At 40.5% G+C, this 27,544-nt stretch overlaps 2 long non-coding RNA genes and 3 other non-coding genes across 5 annotated transcripts; 3 read left to right on the top strand and 2 right to left on the bottom strand.

The window, feature by feature from the left end:
- Window positions 1–516: 516 nt before the first annotated feature.
- On the bottom strand, window positions 517–589 carry trnaa-agc (transfer RNA alanine (anticodon AGC)). Its single transcript has one exon. It is a non-coding gene; the product is annotated as a tRNA-Ala (tRNA).
- A 1,792-nt stretch (window positions 590–2,381) lies between these two features.
- trnaa-agc (transfer RNA alanine (anticodon AGC)) lies at window positions 2,382–2,454 on the bottom strand. Its single transcript has one exon. It is a non-coding gene; the product is annotated as a tRNA-Ala (tRNA).
- A 579-nt stretch (window positions 2,455–3,033) lies between these two features.
- On the top strand, window positions 3,034–3,106 carry trnaa-agc (transfer RNA alanine (anticodon AGC)). The gene has a single exon. It is a non-coding gene; the product is annotated as a tRNA-Ala (tRNA).
- A 19,725-nt stretch (window positions 3,107–22,831) lies between these two features.
- Window positions 22,832–23,707, top strand: LOC134319454 (uncharacterized). The gene is made up of 2 exons (XR_010013510.1): window positions 22,832–23,067; window positions 23,262–23,707. It is a non-coding gene; the product is annotated as an uncharacterized LOC134319454 (long non-coding RNA).
- An 807-nt stretch (window positions 23,708–24,514) lies between these two features.
- LOC134319461 (uncharacterized) lies at window positions 24,515–25,300 on the top strand. Its single transcript, XR_010013514.1, has 2 exons — window positions 24,515–24,660; window positions 24,855–25,300. It is a non-coding gene; the product is annotated as an uncharacterized LOC134319461 (long non-coding RNA).
- Window positions 25,301–27,544: the final 2,244 nt, after the last annotated feature.

Genomic DNA, 27,544 nt, shown 5'->3' on the forward strand with positions numbered 1-27,544 from the left:
AATACTTTTATGAAAAATAGATTTTTAATACGTTGCCTAAAATTTATATTTAAATAATAGGAACTACTTGTAACATGTTTGCTTTCTCTGTTTATTTCTCGTCAAGGTTGCACTAAATGTTGGTTAAGTGCAAACAAAATTTATTTACACAGTAATGCATTTACATTTAGCAGACGCCTTTATCCAAAGTGACTTACACGATGAGCAATTGAGGGTTAAGGGCCTTGCTCAGGGACCCAACAGTGGCAACTTGGTGGTAGTGGGGCTTGAACCGGGAACCTTCTGTTTACTAGTCCAGAACCTTAAACACTGAGCTATCACTGCCCTTGATGCAACAATAATTTACCCAATTGTGACAATAATGTAAAAAAAAATGACACAAACACATAGTTACACTTTTTTCATTCTACAACTTGTAAAACAATCCTAGATCCAATTGATTATAGCTCAAATAAAACAAGCATTGTTGATCAGACTGTTCGTCATGGTAATGATTCTCTCAACAAAGAATCCACTTGGAGGATGCGGGCATCGATCCCGCTACCTCTCGCATGCTAAGCGAGCGCTCTACCATTTGAGCTAATCCCCCGTGTAGCAGGGGGTCAGTGGTAACTCTGTTCAGCCAAATTCAATTACAACAAAGTTGTATGCAGTATTATTCTGAACTTAAACACACCACTGTCTATAGAAGAGGAAGAAGAACCTTTATTTGTTTGTTTGTTTATTAGGATTTTAACGTCATGTTTTACACTTTTGGTTACATTCATGACAGGAACGGTAGTTATTCATTACACACGATTCATCACTTCTCAAGGTTATATCGAACGCAGTCATGGACAATTTTGTATCTCCAAATCACCTCACTTGCATGTCTTTGGACTGTGGGAGGAAACCGGAGCACCCGGGGGAAACCCACGCAGACACGGGGAGAAAGAAGAACCTTTATTGTCATTATACCTGCGTACAACGAAATTTAGTTTGACACTCTCCGAAAGATAAAAAGAAGAAGCAAAGTATTTACATAAACATATGGATATTTACACAGAATAACCAGTATAATTTAACCCTTTCCTGCCTGAGTGGAACATTTCATTTTCGGACACTATGTGACATAGTCATAGAAAAAACCTTATTGTGTAAATACCGTACATAGCATAGACTACATATACACACCATTATAACCAGAAGAATCAGTTCTTTAAAATGATATAAAACTCAGTATGGTTATTTAAGTGTAATATAACCAAATCTATACAAAAATCCTCCAAAATCAACCTAAAAAACCACTCAATTTTTATTTCATACACAAATACTAAAGCAATAAGCCACGAGAGGCCGTACGTTACTGTGATTTTATCACGGGGATGACGTTTTTGGCACGACGTGAAGCGGAGTGCCTAAAACTTCTTTCCCCGTGCTAAAATCATAACAGTAATGCACGGTCTCGAGTGGCTTATTGCTTTTATAAAACAGCGGTCAACATAAAATATAATAAATACAACAATGTTTAATTCATAAATGTATTTATTGTGTATAAACTTACAATAAAGCATTCTTCCGCGACGCAAAATAGTTCGATTAACAGTGTTGCTAGGCAACATGAGGGCGAAAATAACATTAACTTTTTCTTTTCAGTGGCGTATTAATATGGAATGATGTGAGGTGGTCATAGGTGTGCGTTTATCGGGGATTTTACAACGGCTTCGAACGCGGCTCAGCCAATCAGATTTTAGGACCGGAACTGTCCGTTTTATAATTAAATTTTTAACACATTTCTGTGCAATATAGAGAAAAATATAGAGTATATGAAATGTTTGCAATTTTGTGAGCCATTTGTCAAGAAAATAATTTTGAATCTATCATATTTATGCAATTATTTAGTCTGCTCTAAATAGAATGAAACCCTAATTAATGTCATTATTCAGACAGCAACAACAAAAATTATAACAATTATAAGTGTTGCCTAAAATTAATATTTAAATAACAGGAACAGAAATGGTAACTTCTATCACGTGTAACATATTTACGTTCTCTGTTTATCTCCAATTTACATTTACATTTACAGCATTTGGCAGACGCTTTTATCCGAAGCGACTTACAGTTATGACTGAACACAATTTTTAAGCAATTGAGGGTTAAGGGCCTTGCTCAGGGGCCCAACAGTGGCAACTTGGCGGTGGTGGGGCTTGAACCGGCAACCTTTAGATTACAAGTCCAGTACCTTAACCACTGAGCTATCACTGCCAATGAAAGAAATTCATTTTAACAATAAGGTAACAATAACTACCAAAACCGCATTACACTTAATAAAACAATTTCATTCCATAACATGTAAATTAATCCACAACAAATACATTGTGGATCATGATCATGAAAATATTTGGAGGATGCGGGCATCGATCCCGCTACCTCTCGCATGCTAAGCGAGCGCTCTACCATTTGAGCTAATCCCCCACACAACACGTTACTATAGAAACTGGGCTGCACAATTCTTTATATTGTTTAAAACTGAGTAAAACAAGCAATATTTAATAAAAATAAACACACCAAGCCTTACATTAAAATTATAACAAAGGTAAAACACATGATTAATTTGTTAAAGAAACATAAAGAACGCTGCACACTGCCAGCACATTAGCCTACATGCTCGCCTGGAACTGTCGGACGAATGTTTAATTGCTATGATTGCGGTGTTTTATTCTTGTTTTTAATAATAATTCTAATTATGCTTTTAATAATAATGATCTTTCTTAAATATTTACATTGTTTACACGCACATTTAACTTGTGGTTCGACTCAATTTTAAGTGTTGTTCAGTATTGTGACCACTAGATGGCGGCACCTGAACATTTTTGAGTCATAGTAGTAAAGTCATGAATAGACGCAATAAATCGCAATCTGTAGCAGATTTGGTTACAGTGTGAAGCGTGTAGTGTTCCTTTATTTATTAGTATAACTTGTATATAAAGCGTTGTTGTATTTACTAGTAATCACTCGTAGCACACACTACATTATTTTTACTATCTTTAACGCGGGGGATTAGCTCAAATGGTAGAGCGCTCGCTTAGCATGCGAGAGGTAGCGGGATCGATGCCCGCATCCTCCAACCTTTAGTTTCTATCGACAATAGGTGGTAGTGCACACCGTCTTCACAACAATCACAGAGTTTTTTTAAGCCTTGTACTGTCTTTAAAACGCCCCACTATTGTTTAACAGCAGAGTAAAACCCATAAATGATCTTTTTAAACTTGACAACTTTACCTGGACTGAACTCAGACATTGAACGTCAGATTGTTTCTTATTTAATTTATTTATTTGTTAGGATTTTAACATCTTTTAACATTCTTCTTATTATAATTATTCGTTACAAAAGATTTATTAGTTCACGAGTTTAATATCAAAGTCATGGACAATTTTGTATCTCCAATTCACCTCACTTGCATGGTTTTGGACTGTGGGAGGAAACCGGAGCACCCAGAGGAAATCCATACAATAATTACAATATGTGCTACAAGAAAAAAAATCTATTAATAAGTTCTTGACTTTCCCTCTGGGATCTTGACTTTCCCTCTGGAATTAATAAAGTGATCTATCTATCTAATAACTAAACTATAATTGGGGCAGTATTAAGACATCAATAAAGAATCTATCTATCTATCTATCTATCTATCTATCTATCTATCTATCTATCTATCTGTCTGTCTGTCTGTCTGTCTGTCTGTCTGTCTGTCTGTCTGTCTGTCTGTCTGTCTGTCTGTCTGTCTGTCTGTCTATCTATCTATCTATCTATCTATCTATCATCTATCTATCTATCTATCTATCTATCTATCTATCTATCTATCTATCTATCTATCATCTATCTATCTATCTATCTATCTATCTATCTATCTATCTATCTATCTATCTATCTATCTATCTATCTATCTATCATCTATCTACCTATCATCTATCTATCTATCTATCTATCTATCTATCTATCTATCTGTCTGTCTGTCTGTCTGTCTGTCTGTCTGTCTGTCTGTCTGTCTGTCTATCTATCTATCTATCTATCTATCTATCTATCTATCTATCTATCTATCATCTATCTACCTATCATCTATCTATCTATCTATCTATCTATCTATCTATCTATCTATCTATCTATCTATCTATCTATCTATCTATCTATCTATCATCTATCTATCTATCTATCTATCTATCTATCATCTATCTATCTATCTATCTATCTATCTATCTATCTATCTATCTATCTATCTATCTATCTATCTATCTATCCATCCATCCATCCATCCATCCATCCATCCATCCATCCATCCATCCATCCATCCATCTATCTAAGAATATAATTAAATAGCTACATTATTTAAACATAACTGCATGACTACAATTATATACTCTGTTATACTGCAGATCAGCAAACCTAAAGTGGCAAGTATGAAGTCTGATACAATGGAACCCTAAATAATGTCATTGCTGACACAAAAAAACCTTGTACTTTCTTAAAAAGGTCCCACCACTGTTTAACAGCAAGGTAAAACCCATAAATGATGACTTGATAACTTTTCCCAGAGTGACCCCAGACATTGAACGTCAGATTGTTTCTTATCTATTGTATTTATTTGTTAGGATTTTAACGTCATGTTTTACACTTTTGGTTACATTCATGACTGAGACGGTAGTTATTCGTTACACAAAGATTCATCAGTTCACAAGTTTTATATCAAACACAGTCATGGACAATTTTGTATCACCAATTCACCTCACTTGCATGTTTGTGGACTGTAGGAGGAAACCGGAGCTCCCAGAGGAAATCCACACAGACTCGAGGAGAACATGCAAACTCAATACAAAAAGGACCCGGACCGCCCCACCTGGCAGTTGGTTTCTTCATGCAAAATAGATTATTTTTAGAGTTAGTAAAGGTAGGTTTTTTACTCTTGGGATAAGATGAGTATACAGAATATTAATAATTAATAAAGCAATAAATATTAAATATACCAAGAATTCATGTTCCTGTGCAGTGTTCACTCTTCCATCTGTGCCATGTTCCACCTACACAAATAATAAGCATAAAGTGCAATCATTGATTCTACATCACATAATGCTGTTCTGTAATTCTCAGAATGTTTGCCATTGAGTTTAGGGCAAACTGATTTTTTTTTTCATTTAATTTATGCCACTGCTTTATGTTGGTCAGGCAATGCAAGGCACACAGTAACACCCTGGACGGGGCTCCAGTCCATCACAGGGCAGACACACACACACACACACACACACACACCCATTCACCTATAGGGCAATTCAGTGTCGCCAGTTAACCTGACTGCATGTTTTTTGGACTATGGGAGGAAACCGGTGCTACTGGAGGAAAAGCATAGGGAACCGCACAGAAAGGACACAGACCACCACAATTGGGGATCGAACCCAGGACCTTCTTGCTGTAAGGCAACAGTGTTACCCACTTAGCCACCGTGCCGACTGCAAAAACAGAAAGCAGAAATTTGTAAATTCAAGTAACAACATTTTTTTAATTATAAATTAATTAATAAAGTAATTAAATTAAGAGGGACTGAGACATCAATCATCTGCACCTCCATGCCCCTTCTGCCAGCCAAACTGACAAGGCATCATAACTTCCACATGACTCACTGCTGAACTCATTTATCAGCACATAGAATGTCAAGCATTTAACTACATTTAAAAGTACTTTTTTGTTTTTAGAAACTACAAATAAACAGAAATAAGAGAAAAAATTAAATTAAGTCAAATTAAAACTACTTTTATCAGTGCAATGTATTTAATGGGTTATTCAAGTAAATGTGCCAGAAAATGTAATGCTGTGCCATTACTTATTTACTGTTTCGGTTCTTTTAATCATAAAGGCACGTCATCCGAGACCCTTAGACAGGGAGTACGGCTGTGTTCAGGCAGCCAGATAAATTGCTGTAATTCGCTTTTATCCAAAGTGACTTAGAATTAATCACTGAATACAGTTCTAGCAATTGAGGGTTAAGGCCCTGGTTCAGGGGCTCGACAGTGTCAACTTTACGATGGTGTTTTTTGAACTGTCAACCTTCTGATACTTTTCCAGTATCTTAATCAGTGACCTACTACCATCAGTCTACAGTGACTTGCGAGGCAGACTGAAGTAGAAAGTATGGGAAAGCACTGTTCCCTTACTTATTTGTTATTTTGGTTGCATTGCAATCATGCAGGCATTTTATCACAGACCCTATACATGTAAACAATGTAAAACTACTTTTATAAGTGAGTGTATTTAAATGGTTATTTAGGTAAATGTGCCAGAAAATGTAATGCATTACTACTCACTACTAAAAAAACACTCTTTATACATTCATACTTGTTGAGTCATAAATATGCATGACATTTCAGTGCTGTACAGTACTGCATTTGCATACTTGTCACACAAATGGTTTCACATCCTCAAACAAAATGTAATTTAAGACAAGATAGTTAATATTAATATGTTTATTAAAGAAACGAGGCAATAATTGTCCTCCATAAATCTAAAGCCTGATTTACCACTTGTACCGGACCAGCTGTAACCAAATATCAGTCTTATACTTTGGAGTGGAGGAATGTTGACCCACTCTTTTTTGCAGAATTGCTTTAATTGAGTTACATTGGAGGGCTTTCATGCATGAACTGCCATTTAAGGACCCACCTCAGCACCTCAATAGGGTTCAAATCAGGGCTTAAACTAGACAAAAAAAATGTTAAGCCATTTAGAGGTGACCTGACATTCTGATTATGTCAAGTCATAAAGTACCAAAAGTAGCAAATTATCTCAGTACCACCACAATGTGTGACTGTTAGTATGATGTTTTCTAGTGGAAAATACTGTGTTAGATTTATATCAGATGCAATAGGACCCATGTCATTGTACCAAACATTACATTTTCAGCATACGCCTTTATCCAAAGCGACTTACATTACAGTTACATTATACAGTCTGAGCAATTGAGGGTTAAGGGCCTTGCTCAAGTGCCCAACAGCAGCAACCTGGCAGTGGTGGGGCTTGAACCAGCAAACTTTGGATTACTAGTCCTGTGCCTTAACCACTAGGCTACGGCTTGCCCTACATTACCAAACCCTAATAACCCACTTATTAATACCATTTGTTTAATTGGTTGATTAAATACCAAAGTTGTGTTGAATAGATTTTCCTTCAAATGATGGAATGGTCAGTAAAAAAACATTTATTTTTGAATTAACTTAAATATTAATTATTAAAAAAAAATATTAGCAAGGCCGTAATTACAATATACACTGACCAGCCATAACATTAAAACCACCTTCATGTTTCTACACTCACTGTCCATTTTATCAGCTCCACTTACCATATAGAAGCACTTTGTAGTTCTACAATTACTGACTGTAGTCCATCTGTTTCTCTACATACTTTTTTAGCGTGCTTTCACCCTGTTCTTCAATGGTCAGGACCCCCACAGGACCATTACAGAGTAGGTATTATATAGGTGGTGGATCATTCTCAGCACAGCAGTGACACTGACATGGTGGTGGTGTGTTAGTGTGTGTTGTGCTGGTATGAGTGAATAAGACACAGCAGCACTGATGGAGTTTTTAAACACCTCACTGTCACTGCTGGACTAAGAATAGTTCACCAACCAAAAATATCCAGCCAACAGCGCCCCATGGGCAGCGTCCTGTGACCACTGATGAATGTCTAGAAGATGACCAACTCAAACAGCAGCAATAGATGAGCGTCTCTGACTTTACATCTACAAGGTGAACCAACTAGGTAGGAGTGTCTAATAGAGTGGACAGTGAGTAGACACGGTATTTAAAAACTCCAGCAGCGCTGCTGTGTCTGATCCACTCATACCAGCACAACACACACTAACACACCACCACCATGTCAGTGTCACTGCAGTGCTGAGAATGATCCACCACCTAAATAATACCTGCTCTGTGGTGGTCCTGACCATTGAAGAACAGGGTGAAAGCAGGCTAAAAAGGTATGTAGAGAAACAGATGGACTACAGTCAGTAATTGTAGAACTATAACATGCTTCTATATGGTAAGTGGAGCTGATAAAATGGACATTGTGTGTAAAAACTAGGAGGTGGTTTTAATGTTATAGCTGATCAGTGTATATTGTCTTTTAGTTATTTTAATATTTTACTTATATTATAAATATATATTACTAAATATTGTAATATAATAATAACAACCTGGCAAGTGCAGCCAATGGGTGTGTGGGGGGGGAGGGGGGCAGTGCGCCTGCCCCCCCGAGGTAATTACGCCCTGCTTCTTTTACTTCCCAAAACATGGAAAAGGTGAATTTGCTACTCTGAATTACAGCTAGGTATAAGTGAGCGAATGTGTGTTTGTTGGCCTGAAATGTATCGGTGCTCGGTCCTGGCTAGAAGTGCCTTTTGCTTTACTCCCAGAAATAAAGTCTTTAATTAATCAATGACTTAATTAATTCAGTTAATTATGTACATGCTTACAAGTCTACAGCATGTAAAACTTCACATTTAGAAATAACACACTTTCACCCAGCAGTCAGTGGCAGACAGTGTATGAACATTTCATCAATTCATTGTGTCGTACAATTTTATAATCTCGAGGCACCAACCAGCATCATCACTTCCAACAGATTGTTCCTAATAGTTTTTGAGCTCAGCACTTTGAAAAGCACAGACACGGTTCTTTGTATTACACGCCCAAAAGCTGCCACAATGCTTTTGAGGCCACTAAGCGTTTCGGCTCATGTGCCGGCTTCTCATTTTAATAAGCTCCGTCTATAAATATGGGACCCTGCGGCAGCTACAGCATCTGCGTTCAGCCGAATCAATACTTTTGGCTCATTTAATTGATCGCATCATCTTATTCGGTGTGGCACAAAAAAAGTGCCAAAGGCAGAAAGAAAGCATGCGGTCGGTTGTTGGATGAAATCACTTCTTATGCAAGATTACCAGATTGGATTGACTATTTCCAGTCCAAATGTCCTGCAGTAATATGTCTAACCTTTTGGACTGGAGCACTGCAGACTGAATGTAGTGTTTAGACACAAAGACAGTTATGGATATGGCGAGTGTACTGCTAGTCAGTACTTGCCCAACTGTGGCAGCCACATTTCATATAAAATATAAAGTATAACCACATGTAAAGCTAATGTCATAGCATAGATGTATGTGGTCCAAGTAGAATTAGAAAATGTGGACCAGGACTGTACCATAACTTATTTGCTGTTTCAGTTATTTTAATCATAAAGGAGGGTGGCACGGTGACTCCGTGGGTAGCACCATTGCCTTACAGCAAGAAGGATTCATAATCACTTGTATAAAATAAATTATATACTTTTAACAGTGCCCCTGTGCACGAAAAGAGGTCCATACAGGCATACATTTACAATTCTGGTGTGGATAAACTTCACTGTCCCAATTATATGGACACCTCTACGTATTGTGTTTAAATTCAAAATCCCTTGTATAAAATAATACAGTGCCCCTGTGCACAAAAAGAGGTCCATGAGGGCATACTTTTACAATTTTGGTGTGGATAAACTCCACAGGCCTGCACAGAGCCTTGACCTTAACCAAGTGAAACTCCTTGCAAGCCAAATCTTCTCAACCGATTCCAGTGCCTGGCCTTATGTAAGCTATTTTGACTTTATGGACATAAATTTCAACAGACATACATCAAGATCTTGTGTAAAACCGGATAGGAAGGGGAATGTTTGACTCCATATCATCGGAATAGGTTTTTTTGTAATTATAAAGAAATGTAGAATGTGATGCCTGCAACTCACTCATAAAAGTTGTGACAGAGACATGTTTACTACAGTTACCTCACTGAGATGGCCCAGAGAGAAGAGTGAGGGTTTAAATGCCTCAACCTATATGATCTAACATTTACCAGGTTTCTTGAATGTTTCATTATGTTATGTGTGGTAGAAAGTGAAAGATCCTAATTGTTTGAACTTATTTACAACTCTCTTTTGATGGATCCTTTTTATACTCAATTAAATACCTGGTATCAATTCACCTGTTTGGGGCAATGCGTTAATCACTACTATTTAATATATTTTAAATAATCTTATAAAGGGTAACTGGAAATAAAACAATAAATGTAAGAATTAAATTATTATTACTCCAAATTTTAATTCATGGTTAAAATCAATGACTTACTGTGTTTATAAATAATTGAGGAATTTTAATTTATAACAGTTAGGCTTTATACATAATCCGGTCATAAAACAGGCCACTAGGTTTAAAGAATTAATATTTATCCAACACAAATAGTATCTTAGAATATAAAACTAATCCAACATTAATAATGGTGTGTGTGTGTGTGTGTGTGTGTGTGTGTGTATGTTTGGGGATATGAGCTCCTGAGAGGAGAACAAAGGACAGACTTGGAGGGAATGTAAAAGTTATACCACATAGTCTGGATATCTAACAGCCACTATAAACCAGTTATAATGCAAATACTATTTTCCAAGATGAAATAACAAAAATGGGAATATTGTTCTGATGTTTGGAAGTTATTCCTGTTTTTGTTAGTAAGGTTGAGAGACTAAAAGATCACAGACAGAGGGATGGAATTTCATTGTGTCTAAAGCTAAGTAACTAAATGTCCCTATTTTGGTAACCATTGGTAACTTCTTTTAAAACAAGAACAATGATATTTAACTAATCAGTAACCAGTCTTATGTTGAGTTTTATGTATTGTTTTGCTTTGATTATAAGGACGAATGTATTGTTGAAGTTTGAGTGTCTAGATGAAATTGCTATCCTCAAGCATTAGGAATGATCTTTGGATCCAGAGGTAGTTTGCGTCTTGAAGTATTTTACATTTCGAGGTATTTTGTCCCTATAAAGGCCAATTAATTCTAGGAGACTTGGCCATCAGGAGTGTGGAAGAAAAATTTTCATTTACACTAGAAGTATTTATACATAATCGATTTCTACTTAAAATTTGTAGATATACTTGGGCATGATTGCTAGTCGTCATATTCCAATATTCCAAGAATACTGCTACAATGATATGTTACTGGAACATGGTGTATGTGACAAGAAGTGCGTCAGTTGTGTTGTATGACTTCCAAAACCCTGTTCTTAACAGTGGAATTTTTCACTGTTCTTCAAGGACAAAGATGGGAGTAGAAAGGGTGATTATTTTTTTCCCTTGTTATCACGTTCTCTGAGGTCCATGTGAAACTTTATCAGTTTAACTGATAACTCTTTTCTACTCATTATTTAGTCTCTGAAGTAATTCACTAAGGGTTTTTCCACCACAGGAGATTCTTAACATCAATCATTCTGCTTACAGTTGTAAAATTAATCCAGTGTGTTGAATCTTATCTTGTTGCATTAGTCTTCATTACAAAACCAAAGACTGCCTTTAATGTTGGCCACACATGCTTGATGTGTACGACAATTCATAGAAACCAAAGCAGAGGCTGTCTGGTGATGTTTTTTCTTCAACAGTTTTTTTTTTCAGGTTCAGGACATACCTGACACTTCCTAGTGGCTGCAAAAGGTACCTTTAAGCTTATTGTGGAATGTTTTAATACACTGTGATCTAAAAATGCTGTAAATGTTGTGTCCTAATTTTTACCCTGTCCCAACTTTTTTGAGTTTGTTGCTAGAATCACATTTAAAATTTGTCTATATTTAAAAAATACCATTAAATTGATCAGCCAAAACTTTAAAAGTATTTTTGTACCTTTGTCAGTTATACAGGGCTATTTTTCAAGCTAATTAATGAATTAAATTTTTTTTATTGCATTTGACAAAATATTCCAACTTTTATTTGTAAATGGGGTTTGCACATACTGTATTCTATTAATTTGATGGTGTAAAAAGTTATACAGCGGTACCTTGTAACTGGACGTCCCCTAAACTCGAAATATTTGAAACTGAAAATATTGAAAAAATTTGCACTTCGGGGAAAAATTTGTACCCTTAAACTCGACATTCCCTTAAATTCAACATGTTCAGCCTTTTAAAAAAATATTTATTTTAAGCACTTATCCAATCCCGCGACCCTGATTGGATAAGTGTTTAAGAAAGAGAGTGAGTTAGTAAGTCAATATAAAAATACTGAAAAAAAATTTTCTTACGCTAATCGTGCATGTTTGCTCTTGGAATACCGTATTCCATTCAGTACCGGCGCATTCACATGAGAAGTGACAAAGTAGCACAAAACTTATAGTGAAAAAAAGCACAAAAGTTATTTTGTTGCTTCTTATGTGAATGCGGAATACGATATTCCAAGAGCAAGCATCCACGATTAGAAAGCAAAATAAAATAATTAATAAGTAAAGTGCAGGTTTTATTGTATTTTTATATTGATTTTTAACTGTATTTCAGTGTTTTTATTTTATATTTGTGTTATTGTCAGTATATAAGTGTCAAAAACAACCCCATTATTTTACATTAGTCTAAAATATATGCAGTTCCACAGGACCATGGAGCGCATTAACAGGTTTCCCAAACATCCTAATGGGAAAAATACCTTGAAACTCAATGTCTTTTAAACTTGAATTTCAAGGTACCACTTTATAATATTAATTAATTTTATGACATGGCCTTTTAATCCCTTATAACTGTCTGGATCAGAAATGTTCCTTGTGTCCATATTCTATAAACAGGGCAAATAATACACAAAACAGTTGTCTCTTGCCAAGGAACTGCCAAAAACAGGTCAGGACAGGTAAACCATCTATAGTCAAGCAAACTTGAAATCAGCACGGGTTCAGATGCTGCCATGCAAAAAAGTAGCCATTGCTCCCATTTTATTTGTCCATCGGATCAGACAAACTTCAGTCAAGCATTAAGGTGTTGATTTTATAGCCAAATTATGAAAAACAGCATCATTATATCACAGATCTAAGCCAGTTTAGTTCTGGATTTTGAAAACATCTAAACAGAAAAATAAATACTCAATTTGTCCACTGCAGCTGAAATGTCCAAGGATTGCAGGGTCAGGATAGGTGTTGGGAGACCTGGATGTGCTGGAAAACCTCTGCGAGTGAATGAATGAATGAGAGAGGAGGGATGTGTGGGAGAAGTGTGTAAGGGAGAGTGACAGAAGAAGAAATGGGAAATTGAAGAACAACTCAGAGGCATGAATGCTATGAGCTTGTTTTCTGAAAATAGGCAACGTTTTGTTGGGTATTGACCCATTTTTGTGTTTCTATTAAGCCGGGCCCATAGAGATACCTTCGTCATGCGTGCACACACACACAAACACACACACACACACACACACACACACACACACATTTAAGGGAGGGGGAGGTCCAGCAGAAACAGGCTGAAATTGCTTTGTTTATTACAGTTGTGTAATTAATATGGGCATCATGCCATTACAGTAATGCATCTACTCATTTCTCTCTCTCTCTCTCTCTCTCTCTCTCTCTCTCTCTCTCTCTCTCTCTCTCTCTCTCTCTCTGTCTCTCTCTCTCTCTCTCTCTCTCTCTCTCTCTCCCCCCCCCTCATCCACAGAGTCCATTAACCACAGAGACCTAAAAAAGTGTACGGGCTGATAGCCTCCCTCTGGCTCTGGTCTTCTCTACTCCATCTCCCTCCATCATACAGCACTTTTTTTCTGTATCTCCTTCTCCCTTAGTCCATCTCATCTTCTCTTATTCATTCCATGTCATTTATTTTTGTTTAGGTCATAATCATTATATATTGTTTTAATACTTAGGCATATTCATGTAGTGTCCATTTTTCTATTTTTTTTTTTTTTACTAATTTTCGACTATGTGGATGCATGTACCTATTCTGTGCCAAGATTAGTTGATTTTCTATGTGAAAATCATGAATAATGATACATTTGGCTGATTAGGACAAGGCCCATCTGAGCCTTAAAGCAACAAACATACACACACCAATTTAAGGGTTATTTCATAATACTGTTTTAAGAACACACTCTGTAATCTCAGCATCTAACACAAAATGCAAGCTATGCAGGTTCCTTTGGTCTGGTTCACATTAAAGGCATGATCACATCAGAATTTTTTACTTTTGCATAGCTTTGCTGTCCAGCCATGGTCAAGCTAGGTGAATTTAGCCAGAACTATAGCAAACTTTTAATTTAAGAATTAATGCTGATTTAACAATCTTTAAAGGTGAATATGCATTTGTGTGGAATAATCGTCAAATTATTGAGGTGCATAGTGCGCAGAGGTCACCAACTTTCTGCAGAGTCAATCGCTACAGACCTCCAAACTTCATGTGGCCTTCAGATTAGCTCAAGAACAGTGTGAAGAGAGCTTCAAGGAATGGGTTTTCCATGGCCAAGCAGGTGCATCCAAGCCTTACATCACCAAGCGCAATGCAAAGCGTCGGATGCATTGGTGTAAAGCATGCCGCCACTGGACTCTAGAGCAGTGGAGACGTGTTCTCTGGAGTGACGAATCACTCTTCTCCGTCTGGCAATCCGATGGATGAGTCTGGGTTTGGCGGTTGCCAGGAGAACGGTACTTGTCTGACTGCATTGTGCCAAGTGTAAAGTTTGGTGGAGGGGGGATTATGGTGTGGGGTTGTTTTTCAGGAGTTGGTCTCGGCCCCTTAGTTCCAGTGAAAGGAACTCTTAATGCTTCAGCATACCAAGAGATTTTGGACAATTTCATGCTTCCAACTTTGTGGGAACAGTTTGGGGATGGCCCCTTCCTGTTCCAACATTACTGCGCACCAGTGCACAAAGCAAGGTCCATAAAGACATGGATGAGTGAGTTTGGTGTGGAAGAACTTGACTGGCCTGCACGTCAACCCGATAGAACACCTTTGGGATGAATTAAAGCGGAGACTGTGAGCCAGGCCTTCTCGTCCAACATCAGTGTCTGACCTCACAAATGCGCTTCCAGAAGAATGGTCAAAAATTACTAAACCTTGTGGAAAGCCTTCCCAGAAGACTTGAAGCTGTTATAGCTGCAAAGGGTGGGCCTACATCATATTAAACCCTATGGATTAAGAATGAGATGACACTCAAGATCATATGCGTGTGAAGGCAGATGGGCGAATACTTTTGGCAATATAGTGTATATACAGTTCCACAAGACCATGGAACGCATTAACAGGTTTCCTGCATACATCCTTATGGGAAAAAATAGCTTGTATCCAATGTCTTTTAAACTTGATGCCGCTCCCAGAACCAGCTGACGTCTAGTTTCAAAGTACCACTGTGTATATAATCTCTATTATATAACATACAGTATATAAGATATGACAATTTAAACATATAAAACATAACATGTAAATGATATAGAAAGGATAATATCGATGTAAATGTGTGTTTACATTTCGATTCCGATTTAATGTCCCTGCTGTCATGTGGCGTTGAACAGTCTGACTGCCTGAGGGACAAAAGACTTTCTAAGCCTGTCTGTTGATCAGGACAGACAGCAGTCTGTCACTGAACACACTCCTCTGTCTAGTGATCTTGCTGATCAGAGGGTGCTGTGTGTTATCCATTATGGATAAAAGCTTTTTAAGTGTCCTTGCCTCAGCCACTTGCAAAAAAGTTTCTAGTTCTGTGCCAACCACAGAGCCAATATGATAAATAGATAGCTCAGGCTGTAGAGCAGTCACCTTCAGTACTCTAATAATAATAATAATAATAATAATAATACATTTAATTTGTAATGCACTTTACATTTGTGTACAAATCTCAAAGTGCCACAAGATAAAGACATTACTACAATTAATAAATAAATAAATAAATAAATAAAATAGCTACAATCACTACATAAATTAAAAATTATTCATAGGTTCTGCTAAAAAAAAAGGGTTTGAGTCTCTTCTTAAAAGTCCCAATCGGCTGTGGTGCCCTCAAATGGTCAGGGAGGGCATTCCAAAGGCGAGGGGCAGCAGAACAGAAGGCCCGATCACCCATGGCACTGAACTTGGTTCTTGGGGGGAGAAGGCGATTTGAGTTGGTAGAGCGGAAGGATCGGAATGAGGTTTGAGTGGTGAGCAGTTCTTTCAAATAGGTGGGAGCATAACCATAAATACACTGGTGAGTGAGGAGGGAGACCTTGTATTCAATCCTAACAGAGATGGGAAGCCAGTGAAGAGAACGTAGAATCGGTGTGATATGCTCATATTTTCGCACTCTCATCAGGATCCTAGCGGCACTGTTCTGAATGCTTTGTAATCTATGAAGACTTTTGCTAGAAATCCCAATGAGAAGTGCATTGCAGTAATCCAGTCTCTACACTCTACACCTAGTATTAAATCCCACCTTGGGCAATCATATAAACATACATACACAAACCTCATTGACAAAAAGTCGGGACACTTTCTGAAAATGCAATAACAAGTGTATACTGTAAGTTTCCTTGAACTTTAGGCTAATGGTAGCTTAGCGTTTAGGGTACTGGACTAGTAATCAGAAGGTTGCCAGTTTAAGCCCTATTACTGTCAAGTTGCCACTGTTGGGCCCCTAAACAAGACCTTTAACCCTTAATTGCTCAAATTGTGTTCAGTCATAATTGTAAGATGCTTTGGATAAAAACATCTGCTAAATGCTGTATATGTAACATACTTTTCCAGAAACATCACCTGTAGTTGGGAGTGACAAGTCTTGCATGGCAAAAATAATGAAATAATGATCAAACAGAGGGATACAGTAATGCTAAAGGTATTAGGTTTTAAAAGCGGTTAATTATACATAGTACCAATTTAACTTATGTCATCCTTACTGCCTTGGAAGCATGAGCCAATAGAAAACAAGAGGGCGACTTTAGAGAGGTCAGTTAAATAAAGATGGAGAAAGACCTCTGGCACCCCAGCAATAGACTATATTCTCTATTGTGGTCAGTGAAACGCCTCCACTTCCCAAAGGCCAACACAGAGAGACTAAAATATCAAGAGAGCTTCTTTCTGCACGCCATTCCAGTGCAGAACCAGGAATCAAAGTAAGACTACAAAACACTGAGATAAACTAGACCAGGGTTTTTCAAACCAGAAAATGGTTAAATAGATATGTAAATATGTAATGTTAAACCTGTAAATAAATATTAAAATCGGTGTACTGTACTACTGGGGATACATTTCATTTACCTTGTGTGGTGGAGGAGATGTTTTTTTGTTGTTGTTGCTGTGATCGTATAGTGGAGACTCAGAGTATCTATTTTTCTGAGTCTGAAGCTCTGCTGGTGGATACTGGAGCAATGCTGGTGCATAACTAAGCACTAGAACTTGCTAAAAATGAAGCATAAAACACAGAGAAAAAGGTGAGAACAAAGCGAGCCTCCCGACAAAATAAAGCCTCTCACTCATGTAAACAGAGAGACGTGTGGCAACTAATGGACAATTACTGAACTACAGGTCTTGATACGCTTCTCGCAGGAATTTTAAACAATTGGACCGGGCATTTGGATTATCAGATTTTGTCTGTTAAATCCGAAATCTGTTAAATGGAGGTTCCACTGTATTTATAATACACACTGATCAGCCATAACATTAAAACCACCTCCTTGTTTCTACACTCAATGTCCATTTTATCAGCTCCACTTACCATAATGAAGCCTTTTGTAGTTCTACAATTACTGACTGTAGGCCATCTGTTTCTCTGCATACATTTTAGCCTGCTTTCACCCTGTTCTTCAATAATCAGGACCCCCACAGGACCACCACCTAGTAGACATTATTTGGGTGGTGGGTCACTCTCAGCACTACAGTGACACTGATGTGGTAGTGGTGTGTTAGTGTGTGTTGTGCTGGTATGAGTGGATCAGACACAGCAATGCTGATGGAGTTTTTAAACACCTTACTGTCACTGCTGGACTGAGAATAGTCCACCAACCAAAAACAGCGCCAACAGCGCCCCATGGGCAGCGTCCTATGACCACTGATGAAGGTCTAGAAGATGACCAACTCAAACAGCAGCAACAGATGAGCGATCGTCTCTGACTTTACACCTACAGGGTGAATCAACTAGGTAGGAGTGTCTAAGAGTGGACAGTGAGTGGACATGGTATTTAAAAACTCCAGCAGCGCTGCTGTGTCTGATCTTCTCATACCAGCACAACACACACTAACACACCACCACCATGTCAGTGTCACTGCAATGCTGATAATGATCCACCACCTCAATAATACCTACTCTGTAGTGGTCCTGTGGGGGTCCTGACCATTGAAGAACAGGGTGAAAGCAGGTTAAAAAAGCATGTGAGAAACAGATGGACTACAGTCAGTAATTGTAGAACTACAAAGTGCTTCCAGGTACTGGTACTCAAGTACACAGTAAACAGATGAACAATTCAGTAAATAGTAAACTCGAAACTAGAAAAAGTCTTTTGCTTCAGCTCTTGATCCTGCTCTGAGAACAGCACAGCGGGACTGTGTATGATGCAAACATTGCATGTGAAATAGTTTCTGTTGCTGATTGATCAGGGATGCCGTACCTGCTCCCGGAGATCCATCAACCTGCTGAGATACCACTCAGCCCCCAGGATCCTGCTAATCAAGTGTGCAGGAGCATCAGAATATTAGAGTCAGGTGTGTTCAGTCAGAGATTGCAAAAACTGCCAAGACTGTGAGAGGGCTTACATGGAAACTGTCAAAGCATCCAGAGGATATTTATTAATTTCGGAGACTGGCTTTCTATTACATATTTTAATGCATTTTCCCTAAATTTTCCTCCCAGTCTAGTCATATCCAACAACCTCCTGACAGAGAAGGGCTGTAACTAACACGTCTCTTTCCGACACGTGCAGTAGCCGACCGTTTCTTTTCACCTGCATGAGGTGGGTTCATATGGGGATCCATATCACGCACATAGAGTCACACCGATTTCCATTATCCCCAGACTCATTGTGCAGGTGCCATCAATCAGCCAGCAGGGGTCGTAATTGCAGCAGTTATGAGGAATCCCTACAGCCTTCCTCCCTTGTAGGAACCAATCATTGTCTATGTAGGTGCTCAGACAGCTGTTGGCAGAATTAAGACTCAAACTTGCAAGCTTAAGATGTCAGCATGGGTGGGCTAGCGTGCTTTACTACTATGCCACTGTCCAGAAGCGGCGTTGACTTCTCTGGGCTCTGAGGCATCTGGAATGGACCATCACACAGTGGAAACGTGTATTGTCGTCAGATGAATCAGCATTCCAGGTCTTTTTTTTTCGTGTGCTCTGGACCAAAGACTAAAAGGACCATCCAGACTGTTATCAGCAACAAGTCCAAAAGCCAGGGTCTGCTAGCATGCTCTACTGCTATGCCATTGAGCACCACCTATATTTATTTATTTATAAATTTGAATTTTAACATTATGTTGATTTTTTTCTCGCATTTTCTCCCTTTTTCTCATGATTTTTACCAAACTGCAATATGCTGGAGCTGACCCCTACCCCGATTGAGGAGAGCGAGACTGACACACGCTCCCTCGACACGTGTGCAGTAACTGCATTTTTTCACCTGCATGAGGCGAGTTCATATGCCGATCAGAGGTTGTAATTCGCTCAGTTATAAGGAACCCGGTCCGGCTCATCCTACCCTATGAACAACAGCCGATCGTTGTTCATGCAGCCTCCCAGCCCAGCCGGATGGCAGAGCTGAGATTTGATACAATGTAGCAGGGTGTAGCAGAATTAAGACTCAAACTTGAGAGCTTAAGATGTCAACATGAGTGGGCTAGCATGCTTTACTACTATGCCATTGAGAACCACCTATATTTATTTATTTATAAATTAGAATTTTAATATTATGTGCTTTCGCATACTATTAAGTATGGAAGTATGCAATTTCGGACGCAGCTAATGTATAAAGAATCCCGGCTCTGGTGTGCTAGCATGTTTGACCGCTGCACCACCTGACCGGCCATCATGTTGATTTTAACCTCAACTTCGTTACATTCATGACAGAACAGGTAGTTAATCGTTACACAAAATTGATCAGTTTAAGTTTGTAAACCCAGTCACTGGCAATTTTGTATCTCCAATTCACCTCACTTGTCTTTGGACTGTGGGAGGAAACCGGAGCTTCCTGAGGAAACCCACACAGACACGGGAGAACATGCAAACTCCACACAGAAAGGACCCAGACCGCTGTACCTGGGAATCGAACCCAGGACCTTCTGGTTGTGAGGCGACAGTGCTACACAAAGGCGCAGAGCTTGGGGGTTCTTGGTCATAGAAACTTGTGGTGATCAGGGATGTTGGGTTGCTGTCGTTCTGCATCTCTTGTCCGATCACTCAGGTTTGGGTAGGGGAGGTGGGCGCTGATGTCCTGTGAAAGTCTTCATGATCTTGTTACCTGCTCGCTCTCCCTTTTAGTTATGCTGTAATAATTAGGGCTGCCGGAGTCTAAAACTCTCTGTAAAACTGTTTTACTCAACTAGCATTGTACATTATTAACTACATTCTCTATTGTTTTACCCCAAGGGCGTTCTGATGGAAACCTGTTTACCCGCCGAGGTTAAGGATTAAAGTCAAGACTGCAGTGCCAACGATGCTGCTTCTGCCAGATGTGACTGGTCGGGCGGGAGTAACTGCACCAAGAATGACAAGAACTAACTACAGACTTTATTAAAGACTAGACCGAATAATAACTATTATAATTATTATTTATTTCTTTATTTATTGCCAGTTATAACTTTTAGTTAATTTAATTCTGTGTTTGTATGATTTGTGTAAATCCTATTTATTTAAAGTATCCTCGAGACCACCCAAGAAAGATGGGCCCTGCTGAGTCTGGTTCCTCTCAAGGTTTCTTCCTGTAATTTTCAGGGAGTTTTTCCTTGCCACAGTCGCCCTCGGCTTGCTCAGCAGGGGGTTTTTGTATCTGTTGGCCAAAGATTTTGTAAAGTAAACTTTATTCTCATTTCATAAAGTTTAGTTTACCAGACTTCTCAGGCTTTTGATTAGTCTCTGGAAATCTTGTGCAGTCTCATACCTTCCACACTTTGTCCCTCCTGCTCCTTAGGTAATCAGCTGATGTGTTAGGTCACTGGATGAAGAGGTGTTATTAGACAGAGTTCTAAGTAGCGAACAGCGCTATATTTCTTGGTGCTTAATAGCTGCCTAGAATTGCAATCAGTTACATCAGAAACTTGTAGTTTGCATCTGTGAGTAAAACAAACACGGTCAGGCTGGGAATGAGAGATTCAAAATAAAGACTTTTATCATTGTGAGCAGATACATTAGCAATTACAGCGATAATAATACAACCCCAGAAAAAGTTGGGACAGTATGGAAAATGCAAATAAAATAAAAATGCAGTGTTCCTTACATTTACTTTGACTTTTATTTGATTGCAGACAGTTTGACAGGGGCAATTTAGAGATAGTAATGAGGTGAAAAAAGTAAATAATGATGCGATTCCAAACAGGTGATGTCAACAGGTGATTGTAATCATGGTTTGGCACAAAAGCAGCATCCAGGAAAGGCTGAGTCTTTGATGAGCAAAGATGATCAGATGATCTCCATTTTGTCAACAAATGTGTGAGAGAATTATTGAAATGTTTAAAAATAATGTTCCTCAAAATATGATTGGAAGGGATTTGCATATTTCTCCCTCTACAGTGCATGATATCATTAATGATTCAAGGAATCAGGAGGAATTTTAGTGCGTAAAGGCCAAGGGCGCAAGCTTAAGCTAAACGCCCATGATCTTCGATCCCTCAGGTGGCACTGCATCAAGAACCGCCGCTCAACAATAGCTGATATAACCACATGGTGTTATGATATATGTAAGGTGAGGACTCAATCGCGGGCACGCCGGCCGGAGGAGAGAGCGGCCGGTTTAGAGTACACAAATTAGGTGACTATCTCCACCGAATGAAAGAGGAGGGGCCGGGCGAGCCCAAGCCAACTGAAATATCTAAATATAAATAAAACCCCAAACGTAACACAACGAGTAGATCGCAGTCCTCCAAAGTGTTTAAACAAAAGAAAGATCCAAAAGGATCTCGTGTGCACTGCACAATAAATTACTTTCACCGCGCTCACGGCAACCCCGCTAGCGAGATTCGAACCGGCGAACTCAGACACACACACGCTATGACGCAACCGAGCGAGCCACAGCACCGCTGACGTTGCTAGCGCCGGTGGGCAAATTGAAGGGCAAACTAAGGATCGCTTTTATTTGTTCTACTTGTATTAATAATAATGAGAATCTATAGCGATATCAAACTAAGGAGTTATTCTAGGTATAAGAACCCAGGAAATGCCGCCTTCGAGCGGATAACAACAAAAAAGGTAATAGATATATATATATATAGTTATTTTTTGTGATCGTACCCGATCCGGTTAGTTCTCCGCGACTCGGGTTTATATCAAGTTTAGTCTCCCTCGAGACTAGTGGGTCAATATTCGCGTAAGCGAACAGAGGTGCTTAAACTTTACCAACGCGACACTCAAGGCGGAGCGGGGATGGGTGCTGGTAGCGAACACCGCCGTGGCCAGCCAACACCGAGATCCGCTTGAGCGCTCGGCGCGAGTGCTCCGACCCCGCGGGTCCGGAGCTAGATGCGAGAGATAGAGAGAAAGATGCGTGAGGCGAGCCTCTCCTTCTCAGAGTACTGATCGGAGGAGGAGCCTGTGCGAGCTCGAACCCAAGGAGCGGGGTGGAGCTCGTGAGCACTGCTGGTTCACCAGGCAGCCAAAACAATGGAAAGAGGAAGAGATTCGGAGTACGCAATTCTCCTGGTAAAGTTAGGAGAGTGCAAAGGAGTCACACCAAAACCTAATCTTTCCCTGAGTTCCTTTTATTACCTCGGCCCCTGGGCCTACCGCAAACCCTCTATGAGGCCTCGCGTTACCTGTGTCCCTAACATAACGTGCAAGAGAGTGTAGCCGTGATATTTTTGCACTTTAATATTTTTTTATATAATTTTTATTTCATTTCTTTATATGTGAAGAAAAATGTTGGGTTATGTAATGAACTCCCTCAAAGCTTTATACGGAAAAAAAAGTGCGTTCTTAATTCATTTAATTGTAAAGGTTTATTTTTTTTTGGGTTCCCCCTTTTCCTGTTTCACGTGGGGCACTAGTTAGCGCGACACCACGCCTGAAAGCTCCGTGTTTTCCCGGGCATTTCACAGTCTCATGGTGAATGCTGAATGGGTAAGATGCGATTCACTCTCTCTCTTGTAAATATCCCTCTTTTAGAGTATTAAAGCTCTATAACCTGTAGTAATTTGCCAAGTAAGGATGTTATAACATCAGAGTGAAGCTGTATCGCTGTTTTCGCTAAAGTTACAGCTTAGATGGCATTTTTAAACCCAGCATTTATGCTAATGAGTTTCCACTTTGTGCAGGAGAGGGAAAGAGAGGGTGTGTCTACGTGCGTGTGTGCATGTGCTAACTCTGCCCATGTATTGTGTTCAGGTACGTTTTACCAGTGTATTAACTGTTTTAACTGTTTTAAACTGTTAAAAAGAGGTTCAGTTCTATAAATAATAATTCATTGTTGGCCATTGTGATAAATAGCTACCTTATGTGATTATATTAACTTCAGTTTTGGTTATTTGTGTGATGATTTCGTGTAGCGAAGCAAAAAAGAAAGTTTCTACCTAGTCAGTTAATCTTAAAAAAGTACACGGCCGATCATTTTATTTACGGTACAAAGTATTTACATTTTATTTACACAGTCTCATGGTGAATGCTGAATGGGAGAGGGAAAGAGAGGGTGTGTCTACGTGCGTGTGTGCATGTGCTAACTCTGCCCATGTATTGTGTTCAGCAATAAACATTGAAGACCGACTGTCCTGTCGTGGTGTGGCCATTATTCGACGTGAGACCCGTTCACATGTGCTACATAAAACTGGTGCCGAGACCCGGATGCACTAGATAAAGTTTCTGAACTGGAGGCAGAACCAACTGTAGTCGAACCTCAGTTAGTCGACAGCTCTAATGACATAAAAACAAACGAGAAAACCTGTGATGTGAGTAGTTCACATTCTGGGGACAAAAGCCAGAGAGACATTGGCTCTGTGAACGCTGATAGTGACAAGGATTCAAGGGAGGTTAGCATTATCCCCTGTAAAACTACAGCTGAAGTTACAACCAGAGTAGGCAGAGTTGTGAGACCAGTAAACAGGTTAATACAAAATATGACACAGAAAACTGCTCACACTCGTAGTTCAGTTTGTAATTTTGCTAGAGCTTTACTTTCATAAGGAATACTGTCGAAATTTGAAAAAGTGAAAGTGGACCCCGTTGTCTTAATGATGAATTGAGGTACAGTCATTCATAAATATTTAGGTGGTGTATAAGGCACCCCTGTAGCAAGAGGGCATCTGTGAGCCTGATCAGCTCTATTTGGCCTCTTTCCCTAACAGTTGGGTAACGCGTGTTGCATGGTAGTATTACGTTAGAGATGAATGACGACCTTTCAAGGTTGTATCCTATGGTCCAAGCTTTGAGAAGTTCAGGGGGGAGTATGTAGCCGTGATATTTTTGCACTTTAATATTTTTTTATATAATTTTTATTTCATTTCTTTATATGTGAAGAAAAATGTTGGGTTATGTAATGAACTCCCTCAAAGCTTTATACGGAAAAAAAGTGCGTTCTTAATTCATTTAATTGTAAAGGTTTATTTTTTTTTGGGTTCCCCCTTTTCCTGTTTCACGTGGGGCACTAGTTAGCGCGACACCACGCCTGAAAGCTCCGTGTTTTCCCGGGCATTTCACAGTCTCATGGTGAATGCTGAATGGGTAAGATGCGATTCACTCTCTCTCTTGTAAATATCCCTCTTTTAGAGTATTAAAGCTCTATAACCTGTAGTAATTTGCCAAGTAAGGATGTTATAACATCAGAGTGAAGCTGTATCGCTGTTTTCGCTAAAGTTACAGCTTAGATGGCATTTTTAAACCCAGCATTTATGCTAATGAGTTTCCACTTTGTGCAGGAGAGGGAAAGAGAGGGTGTGTCTACGTGCGTGTGTGCATGTGCTAACTCTGCCCATGTATTGTGTTCAGGTACGTTTTACCAGTGTATTAACTGTTTTAACTGTTTTAAACTGTTAAAAAGAGGTTCAGTTCTATAAATAATAATTCATTGTTGGCCATTGTGATAAATAGCTACCTTATGTGATTATATTAACTTCAGTTTTGGTTATTTGTGTGATGATTTCGTGTAGCGAAGCAAAAAAGAAAGTTTCTACCTAGTCAGTTAATCTTAAAAAAGTACACGGCCGATCATTTTATTTACGGTACAAAGTATTTACATTTTATTTACACAGTCTCATGGTGAATGCTGAATGGGAGAGGGAAAGAGAGGGTGTGTCTACGTGCGTGTGTGCATGTGCTAACTCTGCCCATGTATTGTGTTCAGCAATAAACATTGAAGACCGACTGTCCTGTCGTGGTGTGGCCATTATTCGACGTGAGACCCGTTCACATGTGCTACAAGAGCACAAAAGAACAAGGGTGTGACGAGGACACCTGGCTGAGCGCTGCTTTAAATACCAACTCAGCCAGGTGTTCCTCGTCGCTGCTGATTGCCTGAGGGTGCCTTGGGATTTGTAGTTCTTCTCCCCCTGGTCGAACTACGGGCTGTGCGCCCTCTGGTGGCAGCCGGCGGAAGCTCACGGGTTTGGCTCCCTCTGGTGGGCGCAGAGGGAGTTGATCGGCCTCTTTCAGTGCGAGCACTGGGGTTAACTGTGTGAATCGCGGGTCGGTTCCCCCTGGTGGCCGTCTGGGAACCAGACCGACTCCTAACAGTACCCCCCCATCTAGGAACGGCTCCCGACGTTCCCATGCCCGCTGCTCTGTTCTCCCGGAACTCCCGGATCAGCGTCGGGTCTAGGATATGACGCGCCGGAACCCAGGATCTATGTTCGGGACCATAACCTTCCCAGTCGACCAGGTACTGTGTGGACCCTTGGACCTGTCGTGAGTCTAGCAGCTGACGGACAGTGTAGGCCGGAGCCCCATCCACCACCCTGGGCGGTGGCGGCGGTTTCTGCTGCTGGATGGTTCGGCATAGGTAGGGCCTGAGCCGCGATACGTGGAACGTAGGGTAAATCCTTATCGCTGGCGGCAGTTCCAAGCGATACGTAACAGGGTTTATCCTTCTGATGACCCTAAAGGGACCCACGTATCGAGGCGCCAACTTCCCCGACTCGCCCCTGAGAGGCAGGTCCCGGGTGGATAGCAATACTCGCTGACCCACTCGAAATCGGGGTGCTGCTCGCCTTCTCCGGTTGGCTGTGTGCCGCATAGTGGCGGTGCTGGCTTCTAAAGCAGACCTAGCCCTACGCCAAGCTCTTCTGCACTGGAGGACGAATTGCTGGGCAGCCGGGGCCCCCACCTCTCTTTCCTGAGTCGGGAAGAGAGGGGGAGGGAACCCAAACTGGCACTCAAAGGGCGACATGCCGATGGCCGAGTGTCGGAGGGTGTTGTGGGCATACTCGGCCCAAGGCAGCTTGTCGGGCCATGAGCGTGGGCACCCGGAAGTCAGGCACCTAAGTGACCGTATAAGGTCCTGAATGACCCTCTCGGACTGGCCGTTAGACTCTGGATGGTATCCGGAGGACAGGCTAACCGTAACCCCCATTAAGAGACAAAAGGACCGCCAGAATCTGCTGACGAATTGCGGACCTCGATCTGACACTATGTCGGTGGGAATGCCATGGGGTCTGACGACGTGCTGGAGGAGGATCTGGGCGGTTTGTCTGGCCGAGGGGAGTCCTGGGAGGGGTATAAATTTGCAAGCCTTAGAAAATCGGTCCACAAACACCAATATCGCAGACAGACCATTTGACGGTGGCAAGCCCGTAACAAAGTCCATTGCGATGTGAGACCAGGGCCTGGAGGGGACAGGTAGGGGCTGGAGGAGTCCCTGGGGTCGAGCCCTGGACTCCTTATTTTTTGAGCAGACTTCACAGGCTGCTATGAAGGAGCGAACCTCTTTTATCATGGTGGGCCACCAAAAGCGACGTTTGAGGAAGTCCAGGGTACGTGTGACTCCCGGATGGCCGGTGAGGTTAGAGGCGTGCCCCCAGGTGAGGACCTGGCGGCGCATGCTGGACGGTACAAACAGCTTACCTTCTGGCCCGCCACCGGGATCAGGTTCCCTACGCTGGGCTGCAAGGACCTTACGTTCAATATCCCAGAGGAGTGGAGCTACTATTAGGGTATTCGGGAGGATGGACTTGGGCTCTGGGTCGGGTTCTGGAGGGTCCCACTGGCGGGAGAGAGCGTCTGGCTTGACATTTTTAGAACCTGGACGGTATGAAAGGGTAAAGTTGAATCTCCCAAAGAACAGGGACCACCGGGCCTGCCGGGAGTTCAACCTCTTGGCCTGCTGAATGTAAGCCAGGTTCTTATGGTCTGTCCAGACCAAAAATGGATGCGGGGCACCCTCCAGCCAATGGCGCCACTCCTCTAAGGCAAGTTTGACCGCCAGGAGTTCTTTGTCCCCAATCGGGTAATTACGCTCGGCTGGGGTAAGCCGATGCGAGTAGTAGGCGCAGGGGTGCAGCTTCTGGTCCTCCCCTGAACGTTGGGAGAGGACCGCCCCCACACCCACGTCCGATGCATCCACCTCTACAATAAACATCAGCTCTGGGTCCGGAAGGCGGAGCACGGGAGGAGA

The sequence above is a fragment of the Trichomycterus rosablanca genome, chromosome 1 (assembly GCF_030014385.1).
Source record: "Trichomycterus rosablanca isolate fTriRos1 chromosome 1, fTriRos1.hap1, whole genome shotgun sequence".
Classification (NCBI taxonomy): Eukaryota; Metazoa; Chordata; class Actinopteri; order Siluriformes; family Trichomycteridae; genus Trichomycterus; species Trichomycterus rosablanca.